Genomic DNA, 17,043 nt, shown 5'->3' on the forward strand with positions numbered 1-17,043 from the left:
CTCTCTAAAACGTCTCTCGCTCTCTCTTTTTTTCTCAGAAGGACGGAGATCCAGGGAGGTTGCCTGGTCTCTTGGGGAGGGCGCCAAGCCTTTCTGCTGGAGCCTGAAGAAAGTTTGGGCTTCTTTCTGTCACTCTACTCCCTGGCCGTGGGGTAGAGTTGGGGTCCTTCCTTCCCCCCATTCTGTCCTTCATTCAGTCCACCCCTAAAACCCATAAGCATCCAAACACCAGGATTTAGAGAAATTGGAATTTTACACTTCTTTGACAAATCCAGGATACTGCAACGTTTGGAAAAGGAATGGGGGGGAGGAGAGAAAGAAGGCGACGAGGACCCCTCCCTAGCTCGATGCGCAGCCGGAGCTGGGCTCGACAGAGAGACGGGACTATCTGGTCAGGGATAATTATATCGCAGCTTTTTCTCGCCCTGACAGCCGAATAAACACAATCTTCAATAAACATCTCTAATTAGGGAGGAGGCCCGGGGATGGATGGGCTTTGATTTATTGCTGGAGGAGAAGGTCCATTTCCCAGGGAGGTGAACGCAAGCTGCCCGTCCGCCTGCCTGCTTTGACGGGAAAGTGGAGGAGAGAAGCCCAGGACCCAGGTAAGCCGCTTCCGGGCTGCCTCCCTGAACTCCCGTTCTCCCTCACCCTTCTCTCTCTACCCCTTTCTTTCTCTCAGGGCAAGTGGAGAGCAGCTTAGGGTGTTCAGAGGGGGGTGGGGCGGGAAAGAAGTAAATTTAGCCTTTCTTTTGCCTTCAAAGTCCCTGATTTTTCTAGGGTGGCCCTTATCAGAGGTTCTGTGACAGGAAACTACTTCTCCTGGAAGGTGGCAAAGGTCTCAGGAGAGGGGCCACCTGGAGAGGGATCAGAGATGGGGGGGTTGGAGCGAGAGAGGGGGAGGGGAGCCAGCTCAGGCCCGGCCCCATGGAAATGCCTGTTCGAGCGCCTGAGAGTCAGTCCCACGTTTTCAGGGCCCCGCTCTCTGTCCTTGCTAGTCAGCCCATTTTTGACACACAGATCCATTTAGAGCCTCCAATCCAACATCCCACATTTCAAATTTGGGCTCTCTACTCCTCTTTCCCCCAGCAACTTTGGGGAAACTTTCAGCACAGGGGTCCTGGGAGATTCACTCTGAAGATCTCTCCCCCCCCCCTTCCAATTCCTCCCTACTCTCTGGGTCTCCAGTCCAGCGTTACGGTCCCAGCTCCAGCCGGGCCCCTGCTCTGCCAGCAGCCCCGGAGTCTTCGGACTACGCCCCCAGCGCCTAGTGGGAGGCTTTTACAGGAGCTAAGAGCTCAGCGGCCGCGGTAACACGAGCCCCCCGTTCTAGCTCAGTGCAAATCGCTAATTATTAGGTCTTCCCTTAGCAGAGCTCAAATCACACGGTCTGGGGATTTAACGTGCTACCCAACTATGCGGACCGCATTCTTCCATTTCTCGTTGAACTCTGAGAACCACCTCCAATATTTAGACCTTTCTCTAGTTCAAGTATCAACACTTTCCAGTCGGGAGAAACTTTTGCCTCTCCCGCTTTGCTCTTCTCTTGCCGGCCCGGTGGGCCGAAGTGCTTAAATCGACTAAGTTCTCCATCTGTTCTACCCTCCACTGGCCAGAAGTGCCTTTTGGGAAATGTGTGTGAGTGTGTGCGTGTGTGTGTGTGTGTGTGTGTGTCCCATTTTAGACCTGTAGATAAAGCATGAACACACACACGCACAGCCCTCGGGGAACAATCCTGGAAGCTCTGTCTGAGCAGAATCCCCTTTCCCCTCCCCCAAACATTTTTCCCCTTCTTAAGGAGCCTCTGACACGTAACAGAATCTTCACCCGCTCCCCACCCCACCTGCAGCCTCCAGTACTGAGGAGCAGCAGCCTCCCCTCCCAGACTCTCTCCCACAGGTCACAGGCTGAGGAAGCTCCCCACGTTTGGGGAAACAGGCAGAGGCCTTCCCCAGCCCCTCTCAGGAATGAACTCTCCTCTCCCTTTTCTTCTCCCCTAGCCCAGTCCACGCCATTTTCAGCCCAAATCGTTTTGGGGGGTGAAACCAGTAGGAAGCGAGCAAAAGTTCCCCCACCCTCCCCAAGGTGTTACCTGTTAGAGGGAGGGAGGCAGGGGAGCTGCGCCGCCGCCGTGCGGGTTCCCACACTTTTCAACCGCTGCTAGGAAAGGTAAGTGGCAGGTCTGACAGCGCGTTTCTACCTAAGAACCTGCCACACAGTTTAAATGTCAATGACAATAAAAAGGGTTGCTCCGCTGTGCTCTTAACTTTCCCTTAATATCAACCCCAGCACCGCCCTTATTGGCTGGATGGCCCTCGTGACGTCACGCCGGCCAGTAGTTAGCGCTCGCTCGGCTAATAAGAAATTTTTAGATCTCAGCCCACAGTGGAAACGCCTTCCCCCCTCCGGTCCCGAAACCCTCCTCTTCGGCTCGGGGCTCAGGGCTCCTCTGTCCCACCCACTCCCCCCTGAAAGCCCTCGGCTCCCCTGCTTTTTCCAGGCGGTCTCCTCTTGGCCAGAGCCCTCTTGTCCAGCTCACTCTAATTTGGAAGGGTTTGGGGACTTTTTTTTCCTCTTCCAATTCTCTTAATTAAGCCCGTATAATCCCCCCAGGAAACTTTATTCCCCAGCGCGAAAGAGCGTCTGTCAGCTTCGTCCCCCTATTGGACACCTGTATTCTGGGATCTGAGAGTTTTCTCTCACCTGTCCTGGATCTTTAGTGTCTCCCAATCAACCCCAAACTCCGCCTTCCCAGATCAAAAAGATACTTTTTCTGAAGAGCGAGGGGCCCAGACTCTCGGGGTCACTGGTTTTCTGAGGGAGATTAGAGAAGGGATGGAGGTCCCTATTCCAGGCCCAGGGTGGGAAGAAGCTACCTTCCTCGGAGCTCTCTGCCCTGCCCCTTTGCCTCTTATTCCGAATTTTACAAGGGGGAAGAGGAACCCTGGCTCAGAGTTCCCACTGCTCTGCCACTTGACATGGGGGGGGGGGGGGAGGGAATCTCCATCCAAGTGCAAGGACTCCAAGCTTCTCGAGTCCTGGTGCTGAATTGAGGGCACAAATTCGGGTTTGTTTCGTTTTTACGTTAGATTGGCTCCGTGGTTTTGTGGCCCAGTGGCTGAGACATAAGGAAGATCCCAGGGCCAAGTTCTTCCCTTTCTATAGAGGAGGCAGCTTAGCAGCTCCTTCCTACCAGGATGCTCCGCTGGGCTGCTGTCTGGCTTTCTTGCTATTAGGTTTTTTTTTTTTTTTTTTTTCTTGCACAGGGAAAGGGAGAAAAATTGGTTCGAACCGGAGCCGACTGTCCCAGGGGTCAGGACCCAAACCTACGTCCCCATTTCCGACTTCCCCCCACCCAAGTCTTTTTTTAATCTGGTTTTCCGCTTCCCTCCCTCCTCGCTTCAATCTCCACGCCCACAGCAGCACTCGGACATAGCTAAACTTCATTTCCGAGAACCGGGGGGACTCGTGGGCCCCGGAGAGTAGGAAGAAGCAGCTTCAGAGAATGTGTGAAGTGGGTGAGGAAGGTGGGAGGAGGCATCGCATCAATTTTCGGCAAATTTGAAACCTCCTTCGAACGTCATTTGCCCTTTGAGGTTTCCTGTGGAAAACGGTCATGACTGGGGGACACTGGGTCTCCATAGAAAACCCAGGCTTTCTTTTTAACTTGAATAGGGGCTCTGGAGGAGGGGGATGTACCAGAGTCACAGAGACCCCTTCCTTCCTACTGAGAGAGGAGAGGGAGAAGACACCTGAGCAGGTGCAGGGCTCCGGGGGTCAGCTTCCCAGGCCCGGAGGAGGCTGCCCCATTGCTTCCCCCTTGGGGGTTTTCCTTTTTCCATTCCAGCTCAGCTCTATTCCTATTCTCCTTGGCAATCGAGGCAGGGGGTTGCTTACTATACTTTCCCTCTACACCTACGCTTCCGTCCTCTGCCTGCCGTAATAGGTTGCAGTAGCTAAGGCTAGGCCTCGGGAAGGGGAAAGGCATTTTCAAAGCTCCTTTTGGCCTGGCCCCGGATTTTCTTTTTGCAGGTTCTTCTTCCTCCTTGTTTTCTCCCCCTCTGGGTTGGGTTAAGGTGCCCAGAGAAGGGTTTTTTACCCTTTTCTCTGCCCCAACCTCCTTGTGAACCTTCTTCCCATCAAAGGAGGTCTCAATCTGGCTTCATTTAAAAAAAAAAAAAATAGTAGAAAGGTTCCCGCTATCCCGGGATCTCTTGTCCCCCTCCTCGTCCGCTCAGGGAAGCTCCCTCCTCCCCTCGCTGTGACTGGGCCTTAGGCTCAAATGAGTTCGGGGACTTCCCAGGCCTTGGGGGCCCTTAGCGAAACTACTCTCTGGCCCCCGTGCTTTTCCGCCCCTCCCTCTCCGCTTCCTGCCTCCCTGGCAGCGGGTAGGGCCAGCTGGGGGCCCGGAGCCGGGTTTGCCTGGCCCGGGTCAGGGGCGGTCCCCAAGGTGTTTTCTTCGCTTGTTTGGCGTCGTGGCCATTAAGGGAGCGCGGATCCCTGCAACCCAGCAGGGTGCTCGAGAGCCGCGTTGGAAACGCCACGGCCCCCGCCTGCTTATCTGGCTGTCAATAAAAGGGCCCCCGGCTCCCGCTGGCAGTCTGGGCCGCGCTCCGGGGAGCGCTCGGGCGTGAAGGCGCGGCCCAGCCCGGCCTGCTTAGCGGGGCGGCGGGCCAGCTCCCGGCCAACGTTGAAGCAGGCTTCTCTCTGTTTGCCTTTTTAGCTTAAAGAAGAGACGGCGATGCGCGGGGGAGGGAGCAGAGAGGGAGAGGGCTGGAGCAGCAGTCCTGGGAGGGGGACCGAGGGGGCCCTGGGAGGGGAGGGGACAGCGAGCTGCCTCGGCGGGAGAGAGGGCCAGGGGGCAGAGCGGGGGCCCCTAGGGGACGAGGGGCGGGTTTAAGAGCAGCTGCCCCACCCCTCCTCAGCCCCCCACACGTGCCAACTGCATTCTCTCGGGGGAGACTCTTTAATACCCAGGTGCTCCTGGCCCCGGGCTCTGTCTGCCTCCGGCCCAGAGGGGGAGCCCAGGGGACACCTCGGCTCTGGCTAGCGTCCCTTTCTTTCTCCCGCCAGGGAAACGGGAACCTGCTTCGAGCTGGGCCCCAAGACCTCTGTAGTTCCCGTCCCCAGCCCCCAACCCCCACTCCTTTTTTTTTTTTTTTTTTTTTTAAACAAGGAAAAACGGGGAGCTGCACTGGTGCTGCACCGGGCGGTAACGCCATGACCTTAGCCCTGGCGGGCAGCAGGCATTCTCTGTCCTTGTGTCTCAGGATGGTCCCAGAGGTCCCGGAGCTGCCCCCTCCCAGAAAGAACAAACCCCCCGGGTGGCCCGAACTAGGCCTCACCCCGACCCCCTCCCAGGCTTCCCTCCCCGGGCCAGAGGAGGGCCACCGGAAGAACCTGTGTCTCAAACCCAACACGAGGAAGAAGTCCGGGACCCTTTGGCCCTGACTGGCGGGGGCTGGAGGCAGGTAGAACCCCGAAAATGTCTGTGAGTGGACAAGCTCGAGGCTGGACTGGCCGTGGGTGATTCGACGTGCACTCTTCATATTTGTTCCCCGAGGCTGCCCCCAGCCCCAGCCTGGCCGGGCCTGAGTAATTCCCAACACCCACCGCAATAAGAAGCCTCAGTTCTCCAGCCGAGCAGAACTGAAGCAGCGCTAAGCCGTCCCTCCGCGCACTTTGTTTACCGTGGCGTGGCGTGGCCGACTGGGCCCGGAGCCGCTAAGGGAGCACCTCAGAGGGGGAAGCGTGAGGATGCAGTCAGGGGGCGAGCTGAAGGTGGGGGCGAGGCCAGAGCTGGGGGGTGGGGGTGCTGAGGAACAGTTAGAGCGGGCCTGTGCACTGCTCCCGGGGTGTGCTTTGGCTGGAAGGCGAGAGGCTCATTCCGTGTCTAGGATGTGTGGTTCGCTTCCAAGGTACGTTTGATTTTCACTACTTTGTGCATACCCGGCCGCTTGCGAGGGCTGACCCCGAGCCTCCTCACAGGGCAGCCAGTAATTCGCCCTGGGGCCATCTTGGGACGCAGGGTGACTTGGAACCTCAGAGCGCCTAAAAACTCCCAAACATCCAAGGGGACGTTGTTTGTTGCCTTCTCCTCCCAGCCCACCCCACGCCCCCCGAACCCCTGGATTTCTCCTTTACTTTATTCAACGCAGACGAGAATGGGCTTCCTATCGTAATATTCAGGATATTTGGGGGGTAGTCTTTCTTTGGGGGGCGGGTGGCTAAAATGATTTATTGAGGCGAATGGACACCAAAAAGGGGGAGAAGCGCTCGAGAAAAGGGTCTCCCGACTGGGGCAGAATTCTGGGAACACTCAGGAGCAATTTCCAACTGCAGAAACGACAGTCGCAGCCATACATCGAATTCGCTGAAGTGTGATTTTCATTCTCTCTCTTCCCTACCTTTCCTTCAGCACCCTTTCCCCCTCCTTGTTTCTACACGAACCGGGTTCTAGTTCTAAACGAGAAGAATCTTTTTTTCTTAATCCGAGCGTCGAAATCAGGAGATATTTAGCAGAGCTAATATTTGGCACACGTCGCGGCCGCTCCGGTGACTGGCTAATGGTCACTCTCATTACCTATACCTTAACCCCTTCTTCCATCTCAGGCCTATTTTCTGCCGTCCCTCCCGACTCTGAACTCAACAAGTTCTCCCCCTCCCCAAGAAAATTTACTAACGCCCAATTGGAAATATTTTGTGCTAGTTCCTTCTCTGCAGGTAAGTTCCCAGTTCGGCAACTCCCGGCTGCGGGTTCAGTTGGCTTGGCCCCGGCCTCCTTCCGCCTCCAGGTTGCCGGGACTCCTTTCGCACTCTGCCTCCCCTTTCCCACTCGTTGCTAACGAGCGGGCGGCCCTGGCACCTCGTCGGATGGTCCTCCGCCCTCCTCCGAGTCCCAGGCGGGCGCAGGCCGAGGCATTAGCTGAATTCCCTGGGGGTGATGGGAGGCAATCCGCCGAAAGTAGACAGGCACGTCCTGGATGTTAGAAAGGCACTTTTTCTCAACGTGACAAGGCAGGGCTTCGATTGTATTCGAATGGGCAACCGGCGGAAACATCTTCCGTCCTGAAACCTACCTTTAGCACAATAACAATAGCAATAATAATAAATCCGAGCCTTCATTTGCACAAATACTCGAAAAATCGGCTTGGTCCCTCGTCTTTAATGAAAATTGAAGGCTGCATAATTTAAACTGGAGAAAGGAGGTGAGTGGGAGGGAAAGAAGGACTTGGAGAAAGGGAGAAGGGAGAAGGGGGGGGTCCAGCGCTTTCACTCCTCTCTTCCCCACAGCCTTCCCCCTCCCTCAAAGCTTCATGTGATAGGAGTTGACTTTTTTTTTTTTTTTAACTTTAAATCTTGAATAAGATGTGAGTTGTAACAAGAGGATTGGCACTTACTCCGTGACCCTTATAATTGGATTAAATATAGACTGAGACGTACAAAACCCCACCAAGATTGACATCTGCCAACTGGACTTCCTTATGATTGATTGTGATGCTTCGTGCTGGCAACGATAATGAAATAAATTGTACGGATAAAGCAGCGCATTTGTCATTTCCGTGCCATGAGTGAGGAAGTCAACGAGTTAGGCAAGCTGCTAGCTGACAGGCGCGCGAGGGAGGCGAGCTAAAGAAGGGCTGGAGACAGTGACAAGACAAATTATAACTTGTCACAACCTTTTGAAATTCCCAAGTTTTCAATTAACATATATATTGCTGTTACATATAAGATAAGGGGGCACCCACGTAAACACTGGCAGCCCGGGGGACTTACCCCGGGCCTCCCCGCTCTCTGCCCGACACCCTCCCCCACCTCCGCCCCTTCCGGCAAATTTTCGCGGGGCTTTCTGCTCGGCCCCAGATTCCCCGGGCCCCGCGGATAGCGAACGCGCGCCCGGACGCCTCCAGGCTGCCGGGGATAGCCCGCGCCCGGCCACAAGCGCCTCGGTGCTTTCCCCCAGCCTTCGGCTTCCTTCCGATCCTGCTTATTTGCTGTCTTGCTTCACTGTTTCTCCGCCCTTTTAGAAGCAAGGAGATTTAGGGTGAAGGAAGGTGCCTCTTTGTCTTCTTTTAGGGGGTCATCGGCCCCCTGATTCTTCATCTTTACGCTGCTCCCATATTCTACTCCCGACCCCCAAGAGATCCTTCTCCACTTTGGCTCCCCTAGGTTAACAGGGCGCCCAAGTCTTGGGCTTAGTCCTTTGGATTCCAATGGAACTTGGGTAGCCTCTGCTTCCCATTCCCTTCCCCAAGAAGAGAGAGAGAGAGAGAGAGAGAGAGAGAGAGAGAGAGAGAGAGAGAGAGAGAGAGAGAGAGAGAGAGAGAGAGAGAGAGAGAGAGAGAGAGAGAGAGAGAGAGAGAGAGAGAGCTCTCAAATCTAGTTTCCAAGTTGAGAACCGAAGAGTTTCTGGTTCTTTGCGATCTTTACTCAAAGAGAAACCAAATGATTTACCTTGCCTAGGAAACCGGCTATAGCCATGTCCTAGGGGCCTGTAAAAAACCAAGTGAGAGGCTGGGATCGTCTAGGTATTAGTTACTAAAAAGACTGGGTTCTTCTCTGTCAACTTCTGCGCCCACCACACCTTCGAGCTGCCCATAATCCTTTAGGCCAGTCACTAAGAACGTGTCCCTTTAGTAATTTTGTGGCCATAAGGAAACCTGACGTCGCCTTCTGTAAACTCACAGAAAGGCCTAGAGAAGCAGAACTGGAATCCAGAATTCTTTCTGTCGGGGCAGCGAGAGGACTAGAGAGTTCATCGAGTTTGTATAGTTGTGTAGCTACAAATATGTAGACGCGGTAGAGGGGTGTGTATCGTGGTGAAGCAGCGTGAAGGTACAAAACTCAGTGTGTGGGAAAACGTGGAGGTGTGCCCGAGGACACGCCCATTACACTAACACCCTCGCACCTTGGTGCGAGTGGACAAACTAAGGACAAACTAGCCGGGAATGAGGGAAAGAATCTAAACTGTGCCCCCCCTCAACCTTGTCCCACATCTCCCATTTCGGGGGGATTCTAGTTTCGATTTAAGCTTTTGCCCTACCAAACGGGCCTAACGTGAGAAAGAAACCGTTGGTAAAAATGAGTAAAAATGAAATCATCCCATCACCCTCTAGGAGGTGAAAAACAGGAAACCAAAGTCTTGAAAATGGGTGGAAACTGGTTTCCTTTCGGAGATTCAGCCCTGAGATCTTTGGTCCCACGTGGCCCCGACAACAGAGTACTCTGGTCGTGTAATACTCATCCTCCACTTGTCTCTCTTCCCACCTTCCTTCCCCTCTTGCACAGCCAGGCTCTTTCCCACATCAGGGACATTCTTAGCCCGCTTCTCTTCTGAGACACAGGGACAAATGATGTTGAGGTGCTAGTTGGAAGAACCAGATTTCTGGAATCAGCCTGTCAGAAGATGAAGAGGTCTCAAGGATTATCTTTTTTTTTTTTTTTTTTTTTTTTTTTTTTAATTTCTTTTGCTTTTTGCTCCACAGTTAGAAGAAAGCTTCCATCCGGCCCATGAAAAATAGGTTCACTTTGTGTCTTTTGGGCCATTTGGTATGAAAAGAAAAATTTCCTTTCTAACAAGAGAGGGAATGAGAGAGAGAGAGACAGAGAGACAGACACAGCAGAGATAAGGGAAGGGGGAAGGCAGAACTTTACCTTAAGCCTCCCCTTTCCCACCCCCACTTCTCCGCAGAGGGCCAAAGTCTTTCCTGGGACCTCATTCCTCTGAATTAAATCTACTAGTGATTTGAATCCTTATAAAGACGAGAAGGGGAACTGGGGGGCGGGGAGAGAAGCAAAAACCAAGTTACATCGAATTAGTTTGAGGCTGCCACATTCCCCAGCGACCGCATCCATTAACATTATAATCTCAAACGCCATTTTTTATGTAACACCATTGTTAGTAAATCAACTCCTCAGGTCCACAGAGACGCTGACCCCTGGCAATTCAGTGAAAGTGTAATTATCTCCCCGAATCTTGGGCAGATTTAAGAGATTACATTTCAACTAAATCTATATCAATGCTAATTTCTCTTCTCCCCCCCCACCCCCCAGACTCCAGGTGCTAGGCACCGGGAAATGGCGTAGGGCCCCAGCAGAATGGTTTACAAAGAGGAGAGGGCTTGCTGTGTACAGAGCCAAAAGAAATGAAGCCCCACATAAAATTACACCTATTTTTTTTTTTTTCTCCAAAACCTGGTTCTCGTCGAGCAAAGTTAAACAAAACCGCTATGCTAAATTAACGTTACATAAAGGGTAGTTTAATTCTCGGTTACAGTCAACTGGTGTATATTTGATGGCTAATTGTCTATCAAAATTAAAGAGAAAAGGACAAATGATTCGTTATAAGAAGGTGTTAAAAGCCTTTACAAAGGGGCATTTCACAAATATAATATGCGCAGATAAGGGCTTGTCGGGGGGAAGCGGGTTCTGTTGTTCAGGCCCGGCTCCTCGGGGGCTCGCAGGAGTGGGGTTCAAACTGTTATTTGCTTTAAAAGCTCTCTTTCTCTCCTCCCCCCTCCCACACAGTAGAATGAAAAACTCCCAAGGCAATATTAGTTTAAAGGTCGGAATTCTTTCTAGTCAGCGGAATGGCCGCGGCCTTCAAAGGGCGAGTGATGCTCTGAGGCTGCAGCCACTCACACCTCTCTGTCTCTGTCTCTGCCTCTCAGTCTCTCTGTGTCTCTCTGTGTCTCTCTCTGTCTCTGTCTCTCTCTCTGTCTCTCTCTCTCTGTCTCTGTCTCTCTCTCTCTCTCTCTCTCTCTCTCTCTCTCTCTCTCTCTCTCTCTCTCTCTCTCTCTCTCCTCTTTTTCTCTCTCTGTCTCTCTGTCTCTCTCTGTCCCTTTCCAGGGCTGCGAATGGGGACGAGACAGCTGTGAGGTGACTCAGAGCAGAGCGCGTCCCCGCCCGTTGCAGCCCATTTTCTCCAGGAGGGACACGGTGTGTGAGGCGGCGGTAAGGAGGAGAGTGGGGGGTTGCCTCCGTTGCCCGTCACCGAGCCCCTCTCCGGCCCACAGGGACGCTCCCAGCCTTCTCTGCTGAGGAGAGGGGGGAAGCCAGAGTCGCTCACCGCACGCACGTTCCGGCTGCCGCGGCTAGGTCTGGGTAACGTTTGGTCGGAAGCGAGCAAAAGTTGCTGGCTCTTGCTTCTTCGGGGACCGATCCGTCTGCCCCGCCTAACCGCGGTCTTCCATCCCCGGGCCCGAAGGGAAACAAAAGTGCTACGACAGAGGTTTCATTTTCCCTCAGAGAGAGGAGGGGAAAAGAGATCTGTTGGCGAAAGTTCGTCAGCGGAGGGGCCGGGAGGCTGCAGGAGAGGTACCTGCGCGTACGCGTGTGCGTACATCCGGACTCATGTGCCAGGGTGCATTTGCATCATGCGGATAGGGCGACATTTGCATGAGAGTGTTTGCACGTGTCTGTGCAAGGGTGCATGTGGCTGCGCCAGAAGAAGCAGAGACCAATTATGCGAAGCCGCCCTTCCTAGAGAAGGAAGGGAAAGGGGAGGGTGGGGAGTGGGGGGGTGCTGTTCGGGCAGAGGCAAAGGGAGACGAGCCGCCACTATGCAAAAGAGCCCGAACTAAATCAGGCAGCAAGAACAACAAACCGTCCGGAAAATGGACCCACGGAGCCGCAAGAATGGACTTTTTTTTATCTCTGACAACTTGTGTCCTAAAGAAAGTGTCTTGAAGATAATTGAAATGATTACAATTCATTGCTGCATTACTTTGAATATGAGCAGTCAAACAACGCCATCCTCAGCCTGTCTACACCAAATTTTAATTTGCATGATCCTCCAGAAATTTGGTGCAAACCCAGGATTCTCCACTTCATCTTGCATTATTCATTTGGGGGGGAATAAGGAGAGGAGAGGGATGGGGAGACCTTTTTCCTCTCCCCCCCCTCACGAAATTTTCTCAAACTCCAAGGTGCGGATCAATGTGAAAACAGCTTATTCACCTGGCTCCTTGGGGGGCTCTTTCCAGATTTTTTTTTGGGGTAGGGAAGACCCGTTCATTGCTTTTAGTGCTTCTGAAGGGATTCTTCAGTGCGGGCTGACCTATCCTGCACCAGGCCCAGAGGAGAGAGCAGAGCCTTGAGACTCTAAGAGTAGGAGCCCTTGGAACCCCCCTCCCTTACACACACACACACACACACACACACACACACACACACACACACACCTTGTTTCAGGAAAAACAATAAGGAATCTTCATTCTTTCTTCCCTCTATTCCTTTCTTCCCTCCTTTTTGTCTACTTTCCCTTCCCGTCTCTTCCTTAATTTCTTTCTTTCTCAATTCCTTTTTTCCTTTCTTCCCTTCTCTTTCTCCCTGTTATCATTTTCATCCTCCACGTCTTTTTACCCCCCTCTTTTTCTCCTTTTTTTAAAGGTTTGCCCACACAGTTGGTGGCGGGTAGGGGGGAGCTGTACTTAAGAATATCAAGGCCAGCTCTGACGTAGGTTTATGGCCACCCAGGTGATTTCACTACCCGCTTTTTATGAGCCACTGGATTTTTACCTGTTCCACGACTACAACGAAGGAGGTGGGAGACTACATGCAGTGGCTGCAATGCGTTCCTTGATTTCTCCTCTTCCACTTTCCTCAACCTTCCTCCCGCCAGCCTGCCCAGCCCCCTCGACATCTCCCACTACCCTCTCCGTTCTGGCTACGCAGCCCAGGGGAACTCTCCCCAACCCAGCAAGTGGGGGGGACCGGGGTTCCGAGAGCGGTCTCCTCCCGTGGCTCTCAGTCCTTCGGGATCGACCCCACTCTTCATTCCCCGCAACCACTGTTTCTAAAAAAAAGACCATCTGGTAATTGTCTTTCTTTAGATCTTCCCTTAATTATGCTTTTAATTAAAGATGGTTCAAGGCATCGGACCACATGAAGGGCAGTAATTACAAATTACATTACAAACCCGACAGATGTAGCTGGATCTGCTGGGAAAAAAGGTACCGGAATAACATTTGACTAAACTTTGGGATAAATTAATCGGGCGGCGTGGAGAACAGAAGCCCATTTCTGATGAGGTTGGCCCCAGCCAGGATTTAAGTTTTCTGTCACGATTGTTTTCATATTTCTCTGACGTCTATTGATTTCGAGGCAGCTGCAAGCCCGGGTCGCTGGAGAGACGCGCAGTCACACCGTATCAGCTTGATGGCATAACTCGAGTGCGCGAGGCCGGGGGATCGAGGTGACAGGGACGCACGTGACCCGTCGAGGCTGCCGGGCCCTGGCTTAAATTATATATATGCATATATACACACTCATATGTATTTATATATATGTAAGCACAGGTATGTGTGTGTATATATGTATATATATAAGCACACGTAGGTGTATGTGTGTGTGTGTGTGTGTATGTAATTATATTTTGTTAGTTTTAGCATTCTTTTATTTTAGGCTCGAGGGGAGCTATTTATCTCCTAGCACTGACAGGCCGGGCCTGGCCAAGCCGGTGCTTTAGGCCCGGGCCCAGATAGTCCAAGCAGCCGGAGCTGTGCTTGGCCCTGACGGGAGCCAGACCATGCTCAGACCCTGCCTGCGCGTCCGGCCTCCCTGCCAAGGAGCACAGAGAAGCTCTCGCCCTTCCTCCCCCCTAGCCCGCGACAGTGACCCGTGGCGGAGCAGGGGCCGGCCAGTGCCCGGGGGATTCGGGTGCCCCCGGTCTGAGAGGGCAGGGTCCTGGGGTCTGAGCGCCCCCCCCGGGATTCAGAGAATGGCCGCGCCCAGTGTTCTGGAGGCCTCCCGTACGCGACCTCGGGGCGGCCCACTGAGAAGCTGGCAGGGCTCGCAGAAGGCAGGTAGTGAAGGAGGCACAAGAAGGAGCGTTCGAGCTCGCTGAGCGCCTAAGCCGGGCCGCGGGGTCCCCGCTGCTTCCGGCTCCGAGAGATCTCTAGAATAGCAAAGCTAGCCGGGGCATTTCCTTCGCTAACCACGTCCTCAGGCCTCCTCTAGCCCGCGTCAGCCTCTCGAGGGAAGCTGGCTCTCTTCCGCCAAAGGTTTCAGCTTGGGTAGGGTGAGGAGAGTAGCTACGTACGTACGTAGGCCCCTGGCTGACGGGGGTGGGGGGCGCAGCCCTGGAAAGGTGGGACGTAACTAACCCCAGCAGCGCCCCTTTTTTCTTCCACCCATTTTTCTCAGCGCAGGAGTTTTGGAGTGACAACCATTTCCCTTATCCCAAAAAGCCCTGAAGGCGTCTTAAAGTCTCCCGGTGTGGAGTCAAGACTAACACACAAATGCTACTCCCTGGCGCACTCCCATCTGCAACAAACCTTGCACACATGCACAAGGCAAAGCACAAGCAGAAGCCCTCTTCCCACGGCGTGTGTGCGTGTGCGTGTGTGCGTGTGTGTGTGTGTGTGTGTGTGCAGGGGGGAGGGGCTTGCTCCATTTTTGCTTTGGACTCGTCCCTTCCCCGGGCTTCCCTTCTCCTTTGCATTACAGTTACTGGGAGGAATGTCAATATTTTGACTAGACCTCTGCAGGGGCCTTTTAATCACCAGGGACAATTGTCTGAGTAATACTGTAGCTCATACTTTGAAAAACTTCTGTATTGCAGCCTGTTTTGCAACGGGGGATCCTAGATAGCTAATAATGACCTCTCCACTCCTAGCGTTTAAGGGAGATGGAGAGTTTTCCCTCCACAGTTTTTCAAACCTTAGGCACTTGATCCATCTTCCAAGGCTTTCTGATTGTCGAGAGAGGGAGGAGGACGGGGGAGAGGAAGATCAGAAAATGGAGATAACAAAGGAGGACTGTGGGAGAAGTGGAAATGCCTAACTTCAATTTTAACTAGGTCAGCCCTCGCAGCGCTTCATCTGAATCAAATGGAAAATTCTTTCAGTCCTCATTGAATGGGACAGAAGCAAGTGGAGGACGCGTTTGGGAGGAAAGGGAGATGGGCCGAGGTTCTTCCCACACAGTTTGGGGGGATTTTTAGTCTCCCCTCCCCCCATAGAGCTCTGTGGTCCATTAGAGACAGATTTAGATCCTTTGCAGTAATGATAGGCTGGGATGAAAATCGTGCTGGACAATTCCAGGAAAATTGAACCCTGGGGGAAAAGCAAACAAAACAGTTTCTCCCCCCAGACACCTGTAGATAATTTACAGCCTCTCATTTCAGCTTTGGTTCCAGGTAGACCATACTATTGGAAAAGTGCACGTTTCAAACAAGAGGACGTTTGTGAATCCGCCTTGTGAAAACATTTTCTAACCATAGGCGCAGTCAAGTGTGATGACGTCAGATCGCAAAGTAGCTTCAAATCCTGAAGTGAGACTAAGGTTAATGTTCTCATATGGAATTCTCAGTGTTCATTTGGCTTATTCACCATCACCAGGACCCGGATCTCCTAAGTGAGGGTTCTTCCGACTTTGTTATTGCTCTTTCCTCTTCATCACAGATGCAGTCAGCTCATCATAAATTAGTAGAGTGGATTTCTGCATCTCTGTATCAGACATAATATGTATTATATATAATATATAACATAATATGTACTGATAAATATGTATTTCTGGCCATCAAGACCGAATTATTCTGATTTGTTTATTAAAAGTTCCATTTTATGAAATAAAATATAAAACTGAAAATATATTCTCCACTACTTACAGCTCCCTTCATATCTGAACAACCAAGTCAGTATCGGGTGGGCAATAATGCTCAATAGGACCACAAATTAAGGCATTTGTGATTGTAAATCTGTACAATCATATTTTATAATCATATCTATATTTCTCATGGATCCACATAGTCTTCTTCTACAATAAATCTCAATGTGTAAGAAACACACCTGGTATTTCATTTGTATAACAAAGTCCCAGGGGAGGAGTTTGCGCACTACCAAAATTTTCCTCCATCTTTTCTGCAACTTATAGTCTTACAAACTATATGTATAAAAACACACATATAATTAGTTTCCCTTGTATTTTATTTATGCATTTAAAAATATTGTTCTGAGAAAGGGTCCATAGGTTTCACTAGGGGCCTTTGAAAGAAACAAACAAAAAAGTTTAAAAATTCTATCTTGCCCAGGGTCACACAGCCAAGATATGCCAGAGGTGGGACTTGTACTCAGTTCTTCCCAGTCAGTTCTTGATCCATTGTTCTCCATGTCTCTAAATGACTTCTTACCAAGAGCAGAATACAATGACTTTCTGCCTTACTGTCTCCTTACAAATAACTAATTTTTTTTGCTTCATCTTTGTCAATTTCTCTCTATCCTCTGAGGAAAGTGGATGCCAAACATCACATCCATATCCATTTTTATCCAACACAAAAGCACAAAGGAGTTGCTCAGAGATATTCCCTGAAATTCATCCTTTGACCTAAGACTATATTCAGTCTTGAAAGAGCATAAGGGACCATCAGATTATATAATTAGATCTGGAAGGGCCTTAAAGGTCATCTACTCATTTTGCAGATGAAGAAACTGAAGTTCAGACAGAGGAGAGGTTAGCCAGGTGCCCTTCACTGATTGCTCCAGTGTCCTGTCTGAGGCTACTCGAGGTGAGTTGAGAATTCAGATTTGGGCTTGGTGTAGATGGCTGGAAGTATTTCTAGTCTTAAGGAGTGCCAGGTTAAAATGGCCCTCAGGAGGCATTTGCATTATTTTTTTTTCTCAGCTTTCCCCTGATCTGCGGTCAAAGAGTTTGATTTTGCTTTTTCTGCTTCTTGCCTACATTACTTTTTACATTTGCCAGCTGAACCAGGGCTCAGGCTGCAGTATTAAGCTTCTCTGGACATCTTGTGCCTTAACCACACTCCCTGGAGCCCTGAATCCTGAATTCAATGCAGGGATTACAGAGACACGAATGCTATTCCCCACCCCCTCCCACCCCCTAGTCCATTTGGGACCAATGTGGTATTGATAATACTCTATTATTTGATAGAGTCTCAGACTCTGGGAGAAGCATCCAAACGAGAACAGCTTATGTGAATTGGAAGTTGAACAGGTTGGGGGGTGGGTGGGGAATAGATGATGATATGGAAGAAGTTAAGTCTTTTTTCCATACCAGTGTGGAGCAAACATTCAAAATTCGGTG

General features: G+C 51.6%; 1 long non-coding RNA gene across 1 annotated transcript; it reads left to right on the top strand.

Moving 5' to 3' along the window:
- The first annotated feature begins 13,775 nt into the window (after positions 1–13,775).
- LOC141545793 (uncharacterized) lies at positions 13,776–15,786 on the top strand. The gene is made up of 3 exons (XR_012483138.1): positions 13,776–14,015; positions 14,618–14,800; positions 15,128–15,786. It is a non-coding gene; the product is annotated as an uncharacterized LOC141545793 (long non-coding RNA).
- Positions 15,787–17,043: the final 1,257 nt, after the last annotated feature.

This window comes from Sminthopsis crassicaudata, chromosome 6 (assembly GCF_048593235.1).
Source record: "Sminthopsis crassicaudata isolate SCR6 chromosome 6, ASM4859323v1, whole genome shotgun sequence".
NCBI lineage: Eukaryota > Metazoa > Chordata > Mammalia > Dasyuromorphia > Dasyuridae > Sminthopsis > Sminthopsis crassicaudata.